The sequence below is a fragment of the Marmota monax genome, unplaced genomic scaffold (assembly GCF_021218885.2).
Source record: "Marmota monax isolate L192 unplaced genomic scaffold, Marmota_monax_Labrador192_F-V1.1 WCK01_AAM20220418_F8-fsc00092, whole genome shotgun sequence".
In the NCBI taxonomy this organism is placed as follows: domain Eukaryota; kingdom Metazoa; phylum Chordata; class Mammalia; order Rodentia; family Sciuridae; genus Marmota; species Marmota monax.
Window position 1 is genome coordinate 4,613,929 of NW_026692583.1, and position 12,459 is coordinate 4,626,387.

At 51.9% G+C, this 12,459-nt stretch overlaps 1 long non-coding RNA gene across 1 annotated transcript; it reads left to right on the forward strand.

Moving 5' to 3' along the window:
• Positions 1-9,313: 9,313 nt before the first annotated feature.
• On the forward strand, positions 9,314-12,203 carry LOC124093528 (uncharacterized). The gene is made up of 3 exons (XR_006851987.2): positions 9,314-10,367; positions 11,439-11,501; positions 11,846-12,203. It is a non-coding gene; the product is annotated as an uncharacterized LOC124093528 (long non-coding RNA).
• Positions 12,204-12,459: the final 256 nt, after the last annotated feature.

Genomic DNA, 12,459 nt, shown 5'->3' on the forward strand with positions numbered 1-12,459 from the left:
CAAAGGATGGGGTCCAAGAAAGTGTCCTCCTTCTAGGGGGAATGGTGTGCCCCTCATTTAGAAAGGGTGCTCCTCTAGTAGGGAATTGGGGCTTCTATCCCCCATTAACAATTGGATCCTTCTCTCATGAAGTGCCAATCCTCTAAAAAATCGGGGGTGTTCCTTTTCTAGGGAATAGGTTCCCCTTAAGAGGGGTACTCTTCCTCTACAGACTGAGTCTTCATATGGAGGGGTGCCCTTTCTAAGAAAAGTGGTGCCCCTCCAGTAGAAATTAGGTTCCTGACTCAAAAGCTGCCCCTCCTGTAAGAAAGGGGCTCCCCCCCTCCAGGGTGGTCCCTCCTCTAGGGGAATGGGCCTGGCCCTTGCGCCTAGCCACATGAGGGATGGGGCTTCCCCTCTTGGGGCTGGCCCCTTCTGTAGGGGCGAGGGGCTCTGGGATAAGAGAAGTTACCAATTGGGCTCCAAAGTAACAGCTGGCAGGGGAAGGGAGGAAAGAGAAGAAGCTCCCCCTTCTCAGATGTTGTCCTTGAAGGGTTAACTTGCCCAAAACAGTGAAAGAAAAGCTGCTTTTATGTGAACTTCTGCAGACTGTGAACTTCTGAGCCTCTCCCCTTACATGCTGGGTATAAAACTCTGAAACTATGTGACTTCCGGGTTCAGGGGATTAATTGATCACAGCAAAAGTGTGCCCTCTGAACCTGACTGCAGCCAAATAAAACTGTTTCCTGCTATCTTTGGTGCCTTTCAAGCGATGGGGCTCCCCCTCTCAGGGCAGGCCTCTCCTCTAGAGGCGAGGGATGGGGCTCCCCTCTCTCGGGGCTGGCCCCGGTGCCCCTCACCCTGCGAGGGATGGGGCTGCCGAGGGATGGGGCTGCCCCTCTCTGGACTTGTCCCTCGTTTACTGGATGGTTGCCGCTCTTCTATTGTCAGTGTCCCCCCATTTTTGGAAGTTTTTTCTCGAGGGATGGCTTTCCTAATTCCAGGGATTCCCCATCTCTAGGGGATTTGAGCACCCCTCTTTTTCTAGAGATGTGGTGCAGTTCTTGGGGTGTTATGGTTTGTGGGATTTGGACAGCCCTTCTCTGGCATGTGGTCCCCCTCTCGGGAGACCCACCTTGAGGGAATGGGGTCAACTTCTCAGGGGTGCCCCTCTTTTACATATTGATGTGCCTGAAATTTTGGAAGGATAGGGAGCCATCTCATGGGGTGCCCCTCCTCTAGGGATGAGTTAGGTGCCCCCAACTTCCTAGAGATACGATTCCCCTCTTAAGGTGTGCCCCTTCTTTAGGGCATGGGGTGCTTCTCCTCTAGGGATTGGTCACCTCCTCTAGTGGTGCCCCTTTACTTCGGTTTTGGGTTCCCAACCAATGAAGATGATGTCACTTTTCCAAGCATGTGGCTTGTCTAGGGGATAGGGGCACTGCTCTTCCACGAAGGATGGGGTACAAGGGGTGCCCTTCATCTAGGGAATGGTGTGCCCTTCATTTAGAAGTGGTGACCCTCTCTGGAGGGGTGCTTCTGTACCAGGGAATTGGGGGTCCCATCTCGTATTAACAATTGGATCCTTCTCTCATGAAGTGCCAATCTTCTAAAGGATCCAGGGTGTTCATCCTCTAGGGATTGGGTTCCCCTAAAGAGGGGTACCTTCCTCTAGGGACTGAGTCCTCATATAGAGTGGTGCCCCTTTCTAAGAAAAGTGGTGCCCCTCCAGTAGAAATTAGGTTCCCAACTCAAAGGGTACCCCTTTTGTAAAAAAGAGGCTTCCCCTCTCACGGGTGGTCACTCCTCTAGGGGGATGGGCCCTGGCATCTTTCACCCCAAGAGGGATTGGGCTCCCCCTCTCAGGGGAGGCTTCTCCTCTAGGGAGATGGATCCTAGTGCCCCTCACCCTGCAAGGGATGAGGCTCCCCCTCATGGGGGAAAAACCTCCCCTAGGGGCATTGGCCCTGAGCCCATCGCCTGGTGAGGGATGGGGCTCCTTCCTCGGGGGAGGCCCCTCCTCTAGGGTGATGGGCCCTGGGGCCCCTTGCCCCCTGAGGATTGGGGCTCATTCTTTCTGGGCTTGTCCCTCTTTTACTGGATGGTTGCCGCTCCTCTAATATCAGTGTCCCACTATTTTTGGAAGCTACTTCTCTAGGGATGGCTTTCCTATTTTTAGGGGTACCCCACCTCTAGGGGATTCGAGCACCTTTCTCTAGAGATGTGGTGCATCTCTTGGGGTGTTCTGTTTTGTTGGAGTTAGACAGCCCTTCTCTAGCACTTGGTCCCCCTCTTGGGGAGACTCACCACCTGTGCCCTGCCTCCACGAGGGATGGGGTCAACTTCTTGGAAGATTCCCCTCATTTATATATGGATTTGCCTGAAATTTTGGAAGGCTGTTAGGCCCTCTCACGGGATGTCCCTTCTCTATGGATGGGTCACATGCCCTCAACCTCTAGAGATATGTTTCCCCTCTTAAGGTGTGCCCCATCTTTAGGACATGGGGTGCCCCCCCTCTAGGGATTGGTCATCTACTCGAGTGGTACCTCTTTATTTTGGGTTGGGATTCCAAATCAATAAGGATGGTGTCATTTTCCAAGCATGCAGCTGTTCTAGGAAACAGGGGTCCTGCTCTTCCATGAAGAATGGGGTCCAAGAAGGTGTCCCTCTTCTAGGGAATGGTGTGCCCCTCATTTAGAAATGGTGACCCTCTCTGGAGGGGTGCTCCTCTAGTAGGGAATTGGGGATCCCATCCCCTATTAACAATTGGATCCTTCTCTTATGAATTGCCAATCCTCTAAAGGATCAAGGGTGTTCCTCTGCTAGAAAGTGGATTTACCTAAAAAGGGGTACCTTCCTCTATGGACTGAGTCCTCATATAGAGGGGTGCCCTTTCTTTTTTTTCTTTTTCTAAAGAGAGAGAGAGGGAGAGAGAGAGAGAGAGAGAGAGAGAGAGAGAGAGAGAGAGAGAGAGAATTTTAATATGTATTTTTCAGTTTTCAGCGGACACAACATCTTTGTTTGTATGTGGTGCTGAGGATCGAACCAGGGCCGCACGCATGCCAGGCGAGCGTCCCCCACTAGGGGAGCGAGCGTCCCCCACTAGGGGGAGGCTCCTCCTTTTTAGGGGCGATGGGCATCAGCGCACCTAGCCACCCAAAGGAGAGGGGGTTCCGGCCCCTTCCCCTCCAGGGGCGATGGGTCCCAGTGATCCACGCCACCCTCTAGGGGCCAAGGGAGAAAAAGGGTAACCTGCAAGAAAGAGGCCCCTAATCCCTCAGGGAAGGGGGTCCCAGCGGACCTGGCCACCCACGGGGGAGGGGGCTCCCCCGCTAGAAAAAGGCCTCTCACCCCTAGGGGTGATGGGTCCCAGCGCCCCTTGCCACCCAGGGGAGAGGGAGCCACCTCCTCCAGAAAAGGAGGCCCATAGCCACCCAGAAAAAAGGGGGCTCCCTCTCTAGGGGGAAAGGACTCTCAATACCCAGGGGAGAGGGGTCTCCCTCATCGAGGAGAAAGCCCAGTCACCCCTAGGTGCCATGGGTGGAAGTGCCCATCAACACCCAGGGGGAGGGGTCTCCCCATTGTAGGGGAATGTCACCTTCTCTCCTGGATGCTGTGGGAGCTCCCCTTGACATCCTGAGGGGAAGGGAGGCAGACCCCTCACCCCTGGGTGCGACGGGTCGGAGATCCCTGGACACCCCTAGGAAAAGGGGTCTCACTGGCGGAAGAAGGACAGTTCTCTCACCACTGAGGGCAATGGGATCCAGCCCCCCTCGCCACTCACAGGAGGAGGGGTCTCCCCCTCGGCAGGGAGGCAGTCCTCTCACTCCTGTGCAATGGGACCTAGGCCCACTCGCCATCCAGGGGGAGGTTTCTCGCCCCTGGGTTGGGGGCAGTCCGTTCACACATGGGTGCAATGGGTCAGGGCTCCCCTCACAACCCACGAAGGAAGGGTCTCCCCCACCGAAGGGGGAAAGTTCCCTCAGACCTGGGTGCGATGGGTCCTAACCCCTCACCACCCTCAGGGAAGGGTCTCCCCGCCGGGAGGAAAGCAGTCCTCTCACTCCTGGGTGCTATGGATCCAAGATCCGGAAACACCCAGGGAAGAGAGGTCTCCCCCATGGGAGGGGGGAATCTCTTTACCCCTGGGTGCCATGGAGGTCCCCCGACATCCAGGCCAGAGGGGTCTCCCCTATAGAGGGTGGAGTCTCCAGGGGGGAGACGCCACTAACCTGGGTGTCAGGGGAGCTCCCCACACCACCTCATCAAAAAAAACTCCCCTCTCCTGAAGGGGGACCCCTCTGACCAGGATGATTGAAGGAGCTCGTCACACCACCACACCCAGGGTGGAGGGGACTCCTCCCTGAAGGGAAAAGACCCCTCTGACCTGGATGTAGCGGGGACCGCCCCACACCTCCGCACCCAGAATAAAGGGACTCCAACCTGCAGGGGAGAGACCCCTCTGACCTGGGTGTCGGGGGTAGTTCCCCAAAAAACCAAATCCAGGGTGGAGGAGACTCTACTCTCCAGGGGGGGAGACCCCACTGACCTGGATATGGCGGGGAACTCCCCACAGAACCCAGGTTTAGAAGTCTACCACCTCGGGGCTGGGGATGTGGCTCAAGTGGTAGCGCGCTCGCCTGGCGTGCGTGCGGCCCGGGTTAGATCCTCAGCACCACATACAAATGAAGATGTTGTGTCCGCCAAAAACTAAAAAAATAAATATTAAAATTCTCTCTCTCTCTCTCTGTGTCTCTCTTTAAAAAAAAAAAAAAAAAAAAAAAAAGTCTACCCCCTCCAGGGAGAAGACGACTCAAACCCCGGTGTCTGGAGAGCTCCCCACCACACCGCACCCAGGATAGAGGGCCCTCCAGACTTCAGGGTGGATACCTCTGCAATCTGGTATTGAGGGGAGCTGGTATCCATTAAATCCAAGGTGGTTGGGACTCCACCATAGGGGGGACTCCTCCTACCTGGGTTTCCAGTGGAGCTTGGTTCTGTCTTACCCAGGGTGGAGGGGACACTCTTCTACAGGAGGCAGTCCCCTCTATCCTTGGTGCGGTGGTGTAGGGAGCGCCCTCCACATACACCCAGGTCAGAGGGTATCTCCCCCCTGGATGGGGGAGTCCCATCTACCCTGGGTGCATGTGTGGGGAGCTCCTCCCCCTGACATCCAGGGTAGAGGTCCCCTCTACCCTGGGCATGGTGGTGTGGGGGAGCTTCCACACACACACATCCAGGAGAGAGGGACCTCCGCCCTGGAGGAAGGAGTCCCCTCTACGCTGAGTGCGGTGATGTACAAAGCTCCCCCCACACACACCCAGGTGACAGGGACCTCCCCCCTGGAGGGGGGAGTCCCATCTTCCTTGGATGCGTTGGTGTATAGAGCTCCCCCCTGACACCCAGGTGAGAGGGACCTTCCCCCTGGAGATGGGGAGTCCCCTCTACCCTGGGTGCAGTGGTGTACAGAGCTCTCCCCCCAGGCAACCAGGTGAGGGGGACTCCCCCCTGGGTGTGATGGTGTAATGAACTCCCCCCCAGACACCCAGGTGAAAGGGACCTCCCCTCTGGAGGGGGGGAGTCTCCTCTATACAGGTTGTGATGGTGTACAGAGCTCCCCACCCCAGACACCCAGATGAGAGAGACCTCCCTTTGGAGGGGGGAGACCCCTCTACCTTAGGTGCAGTGGTGTACAGAGCTCCCCCACACACCCAGGAGAGAGGGACCTCCCACATGGAGGGGGGAGTCCTGTCTACCCTGAGTCTGGTGGTGTGGGGGAGCTCCCCTCACACCCAGGTGAGAGGGACCCCCCCTAGAGGGGGGAGTCCTCTCTACCCTGGGTGCAGTGGTGTACAGAGCTCCCCACCAACCCAGGTGAGAGGGACCTTCACCCTGGAGGGGGGGAGTCCCCTCCAGCCTGGGTGCGATGGTGTACAGATTTCCCCCACAGACACCAGGTGAGAGGGTCCTCCACCCTGCAGGAGGGGAGTCCCCTCTACCTTGGGTGCGATGGTTTACTGAACTGCCTCCACCCAGACACCCAGGTGAGAGGGACCATCCCTCTGGAGGGGGGGAGTCTCCTCTACATGGGTTGCGATGGTATACAGAGCGCCCCCCCCAGACACCCAGGTGAGAGGGACCTCCACCCTGGAGGGGGGAGTCCCCTCTACCCAGGGTGCAGTGAGTTGGGGAGCTCCTCCGGACACCCAGGTTAGAGGGACCTCCCCCCTGGAGGGTTAGTCCCTTCTACCCCGGGTGCAGTGCCTTGGGGAGCTCCCCCCCACACACACCCAGGTGAGAGGGACCTCACGCTGGAGGGGGGAGTCCCCTGTACCCAGGGACTTCCATCTTGCAGTGCATGCTCCCTGTTGACTTCTCAACTTTCAGGCTTACTGGCTTTCATGGTGCCAGCTGTCATGTGGCAGAGGCCCACCTTTAAAAAGGCCCAACCCTGCCAACAACCACCCAGAGAGCTTGGAGGTGGATCCTTCCCCAGTCGAGCCTTCAGATGAATACAGATCAGATCCTGGTTAAAAGCCTATGTGGCCCTGGGCGGTGACGCACACCTGTAATCCCAGCTACTCAGGAGGCCGAGGTAGGAGGATCCCATGATCAATGCCAGACTGGGCAACTTAGACTCTGTTTCAAAATAAAAAGGACTGGGGATGTAATTTAGTGGTGGAGTGTCCCTGGGTTCAATCCCTGGTACCATGAAAGAAAACAACAAACAAACAAAATTCTGAGATTTTTCTGCCTGACTCCAGGCAATCACAGAGGCTTCACAGGCAGGTCCCACAGGATCCCCTCCCACACCAGCCTGGTGTCTTGCAGCCTGTGGGGGGTCTTAAAGTCAAAGATTCAGGCCTCATGTCTGGTAATGCCCTCACCCATACTCATGTTCCTAGCCCAGGCCCTTCTTTTTGGGGTCTGTTGACCTGAGACCTGGGCAGGGATCCTTTGAGCACTACTGCAAGGACTCCTGCCTGAGCAGGTGGGGCCAACCCTGCGGACACTTGGCTCCTTTCTGACTCAGCACCCAGGGCTTTCCACCTGTAGCCTGTCCCCCATCACGGTGGTGAGTGCTAACTCTTTGGGCTGCTGCATTAACTGGCTGCTCACACACCTGACAGACCCTGTCCCAGCTCAACTGAAATGAACCCTCAGCCTGGGCCCACACCTTGATGGCAGCCTCTGGAGAGACCCTGGGTTCATGGGGGGCCTAGCTCTGTCATGCCCAAACTACTTAATCCACAGAAATTATAAAATAATAGATCTGTGTTGTTTTAGGCAAGGTTGTGGCATTTTGTTTTACAGCAAAAGGCACCGATAGCTTCCGGCCTGCGTGCATTCCCATTAGCAACCCCAGCGAAAGGAAGGCTTCTCCCTCCCCACAGCCCCAGCAGACATACATGACAGCCTGCCACCCATCCAGGCTGTGCCCTGTGGCCAGGGGATAATTCTGACCTGCCTGCGTCCTCGCCCACCCCAGGCTCCATAGGGTGTGAGAGGGGTGGCTCTCCAAAGGAAAATGAAGTGTACCTGCCAGGGTGAAGAGAAATAGAGGCAGAAAAAACAAAAGCAAAAGATCTCCTCTGCGACTAGCGACAGAGGGATATGCCTGTCCTCTCGGAGACCTTGTTAATCAGTTGAAGAGAGCAATATTCAAGTCCCATAGCAGTTAAGTGTCTTGTACACAGCTAATATTAATTATATACATATTGCTCACTTAATTAAATCAGACTTCATCTCTGCTTATCAAAATGCAATGAGCTTACTAGAATTTTCTGCATACTCCAGATATTAAGAAACTGTGTTTATGAGAAAACACCAATTCATTTTGACTTCATTTTGACTTCCCAACTAGTTTGAATTGCCAAGGATTTGCTGTAATTAACATTTGTCCAAAAGTTCAAGGTAAGTAAACAAAAAGATTAGATAATAAGAGGGTACCAACCCAATTCCATGAGTTGAATCAAAGTCCTAGAAGAACAAATGTCACAGGTACAGAAATACAAATTTTTTGCATGTTAATCTGTTTTGCTGTCAGATGAACTGAATCGGGGTTGCTAGTCGCTGCACACACAGGAATGTATGGGGGGGTATTTGCATGTTTTGTGGTGGGAGGAGGGGTTCTGGGAGAAGGGGAGGAGATGCTTCAGTGAGGTACAGCGTCTTCATTCTCTTTACAGCCAGTGGAATGTAAAGTCATGGTGAAGGGGCTCACAGGAACCCCAGACTAACACTGCACCACGTCTTTCGCATAAGCCTGGGCCGAATGTTAGTGTGAAAGGTCATGGTTAAGTGCAGTCTCCCAAACTACTTACACTGTTTCTCTCCTCCCTGTCTCTCCCTCCAGCCCAAGGTGAATACAGTGGAATTCACATGAGTTATACATGTAGATGTTCCATTGTACAATAAGGAAAAAGAGGTCCAAAATAGTCGACAGCTGGAATAGTTTAGCAGAGGGAACACTTGCTTATATACAGGCAAAGAAAGTTCTCTTTAGTTTAGAATCAGATATTAACATCCCCAGTAGGCAGGGTAGCTCAGAGGTACAGTGCTTGCATGAGCCCCTGGGTTTAACCCTAGCACTGCAAAGTGAAAAATTATAAAAATTAAAAATTTAGTAGCAACACTGGAAAGTGAAAATAAACAGGTATAATTGATTTTATTTTAATTATTTTACTGTACCGGTGATAGAACCTGGGCCTCATGCCTGCTAGGCAAGTGCTCTACCATTTGGCTATATCTCGAGTCCTTTATAAACTTTTTAAATTTTGAGGCAGGGTCTTGCTAAGTTGCCCAGGCTGACCTCCAACTTGTAATCCTCCTGCCTCAGCCTCCTGAGTTGCCAAGATTACAGGTGTGTTCCACCATATACACCTGCAATTAATTTTAATAATATTTTTGTTTAACACCATATTTCCAAAATATTATCATTTCTACCATGTAATCAATTTCAAGTTGGAGCGATTTCAAGGGTGTGTCCAGGATGTGGGGAGAGACCCAGCTCACACAGCTGAGGAATGAAGTCTTTTGAGGGGCCATTGGCAGGACTTACTGAAATTTCACAATGCTTGCCTTTTACCCAGTTATACTTGTTTTGAGAATGTGTCTTTGTGATATTGTGAAATGTATATTTGGTCTTCGTCCCATTTCCTGGCACACAAATCCTAAATTCCTTTGGGTACCCAGAGTGACAAGTGGTTTTTCTTTTTCTTTTTCTTTTTTTTTTTTTTTTTTGATGTTACCGAGTTGTCTGATGGCTGGCTGCCCCTAGGGAGCTTCAGGATGGGGGTTGTCCCTGGGAAGACCAAGTCAGGGTCAGAGTCATCAGGACCTTCATCTCAGCTACCCAGGGAAGGGAGAGGGGCGTAGATGATGATTTAGCTAATCATTATGGAATGTAAGCTTATGTAATGAAGCCTCCATAACAAACCAGACGGGACAGGGTTCACAGAGCAGGTGGTAGCTGAGCCCAGGGTTCCTGCAGGATGGCATGCCCAGAGGGCGGCAGCTTGGCACCCCGCCCCACAAGCCTTGCCCCCAGCATCTCTTCTTCTGGTGTTTGCTGGTATCCTTTGCAGAATCTCCTCTCTCATAAACTGTAACATTTAACGAAACTCTTCTCCAAGGTCCGTGAGCCACTCTAGCAAACCCAGGGCACCCGAGGAGGGAGCTGTGGGAAGGAAGCTCCACTGACGGCCACATGGTCAGAAGCCCAGGGACAGCAACCTGGGGCATGCCATTGGCGTCAGAAGCAGAGGGACAGTCTTGGGGACTGAGCCCCCAACCTATGGGATCTGACACTGTCTCCAGAATTACAGGAGTTAGAGGTCACCCAGCAGGTGTCTGCCCAAAGCTGCTTGCTTGCCGGCTTGTGGGGCGGGAGATGGGATGGGTATTCTGAAAAAATAGGGGATGCACAAAGAAACAGGAAGGTGGACCCCTCTGGCAGTGGGTTCTCCCCACTCCCGGGGCTCATTGCTCTGTTCTGTGTTAGCTGATGAAGGACAGACCTCTGCGGCCACCCGTGACAGACAGCATAGACTACTGAACTAGTTTAGAACAGTCACCAAACAACTCTATAGCAAAAGCAACAAGCCCCTGGGAGTGGCGGGAACCTGATGGCCAGAGTTGTTACATCATCATCATCACCATCATCATCATTATTAAAAATGTCCACTTTAAAAATATTAGGAGATATGAAAAAAAAAGTAGGGATCATACACAGGAAAATTCAACAGATATAAACTGTCTCTGAGGAAGCCCAGATGTTGGATTTACTCCACTTGAAGCCAGTTACTCTAATAAGGCCAAAGAACCAAAGAACCAAACCCAAGAAGCTCAACATCACCCAGCATCACGGAAACGCAGCTCAAAACCAGGTGAGAAGCACCTCGGGCCGTGAAGACAGTCACTCAAAAAATAAGCAGCAGCAAAAGAAAGTAAGAAACCTGGGGTCCAGGGTGTAGGGAAATGGGGGTCCTGCACCCCGGGGTGGGCCTGTGGGAGGGGCGGCTGCCTGGAGACAGTGTGGCTGTTCCTCAGCCAACTAGCCCAGCCGCCTCCACCCAGGAGCCTACTTCAGGACATATTCAAGAGAACTTCGAGCAGGATCCCAAAGGGCCATTCGGGTACCCATGGTCCTTCATGGTAACCAAGAGGTGGGAGCGACCCAGTCACCCGTTGACAGATGAGTAGATGAGAGTGGCCAACACAGACAGGACAGAGGGAAGGAGCCCTGTCCCGTGCCACCCTGTGGCCATACCGGGAGGCCATTAGGCTAAGTGAGATGCCCACCTGCCAAAAGACAAGTGAGTAAGACCCCACTTACATGAAGTATCTAAAGTACTCAAATTAATAGAAACAGAAAGTCCAACGGGGCCACGGGGGAGAAGTGGGGAGTTGTTCAGTAGGGTTCAGAGCTGCAAGACAAAAAGTTTCCGGGTCTGTAGCACACTTTATTGAACCACACACTTAAAAACAGTTGAATTTGTTGCTTTGTATTTTTACTACAACTTAATCATGGTGTGTGTGTGTGTGTGTGTGTGTGTGTGTGTGTGTGTTGAAAGGGGTTTAACCCAGGCAGACTCTACCATCTGAACTACCTCTGACTCTACCTCTTCCCAGCCCTGTTTTTTATTTTATTTTGAGGGCTTAAGATGCTGGAGCTGGCTTTGAACTTGTGATCCTCCTGCTTCAGTCTCCTAAGTTGCTGGAATTACAGGCGTGTGCCTCCGCACCAGGTCCATTTAAAGCTTTGAATAAAACAAAGGTGGGCTGGGGATGTGGCTCAAGCGGTAGCCCGCTCGCCTGGCATGCGCGGGACGCTGGGTTTGATCCTCAGCACCATATAAAAATAAAAATAAAGACGTTGTGCCCACTGAAAACTAAAATATAAATATTGAAAAATTCTCTCTCTCTCTCTCTCTCTCTCTCTCTCTTTAAAAAAAAAGAAGAAACAAAGGTAATGAAGTATTGGTGCTATCACAGCAGGGATGGATCTGGAAAACACCACGGTAAGCAAAGGAGGAAGGTACAGAATACCTCAGGGCCTGACACAGGCGATCCACAGAGGCTGCTGTGGGTCAGCGGTTGTCAGGGGCTGGGTTGGGGGATGAGGAGTAACCACAGGCAGTGTTTCAGTGTGGGTAGGGGGTTAAAATTCTGAAATTAGAGAGTGGTCCTGGTTACACAAAATATACAAAACCTCACCAAATTGTACACTTCAAGAGGGCTTTTTAAAAAGCACATCGCTTAACAATAGGAACAACAGGGGACCAGGGTGCATTGCTATAAAAAGAATAAGACTGGCTGCTCCCTGGTCCCTGGCTCCTGTCCCACTGTGTGATCTCCCCCTCAGGATGCCATCTGCCATGCTGGGACACAGCCAAAGTGGCCCTCAACAGAGACCACGTAGATGGGGGCCACCCAATCTTGGACTTTCACCCTCCCAAACTGTAAGCTAAATAAACCTCTTTGGGAGGTTAGAGTTGTAACTCAGTGGCAGAGCACTTGCCTAGCATTCACAAGCTCCTGGACTCCATCCCCAGCACCACAAAAGAATAAAAATAAAAGTTTTTTCTTTATAAAGTATCCAGCCTCAGGTATTGTGTTATACAAATGGAAAAACAAACTAGTATAGTGTATGACCTCATTTATGATTTTTAAAAAAGCTATGTGTTTATGTGCCATGTACAATACAAATGCATGAAAATGTATATCTGGAAAGATAAATATCAAATAATAATTTTTAAAATATCTTTTTAAAATTAGTTGTTGATGGACTTATTTATTTACATGTGGTGCTAAGAATCAAACCCTGTGCCTTGCACATGCTAGGCAAGCACTCTACCACTTGAGCCACAACTCCAACCCTAATAATAGTTTTTATTAGGGAGAGAGAAAGAATTTAGGAAGATTTATTATAGAGACTTTCACTTCCCACAAATAAATGGAATTTTTTTATTATTCTTT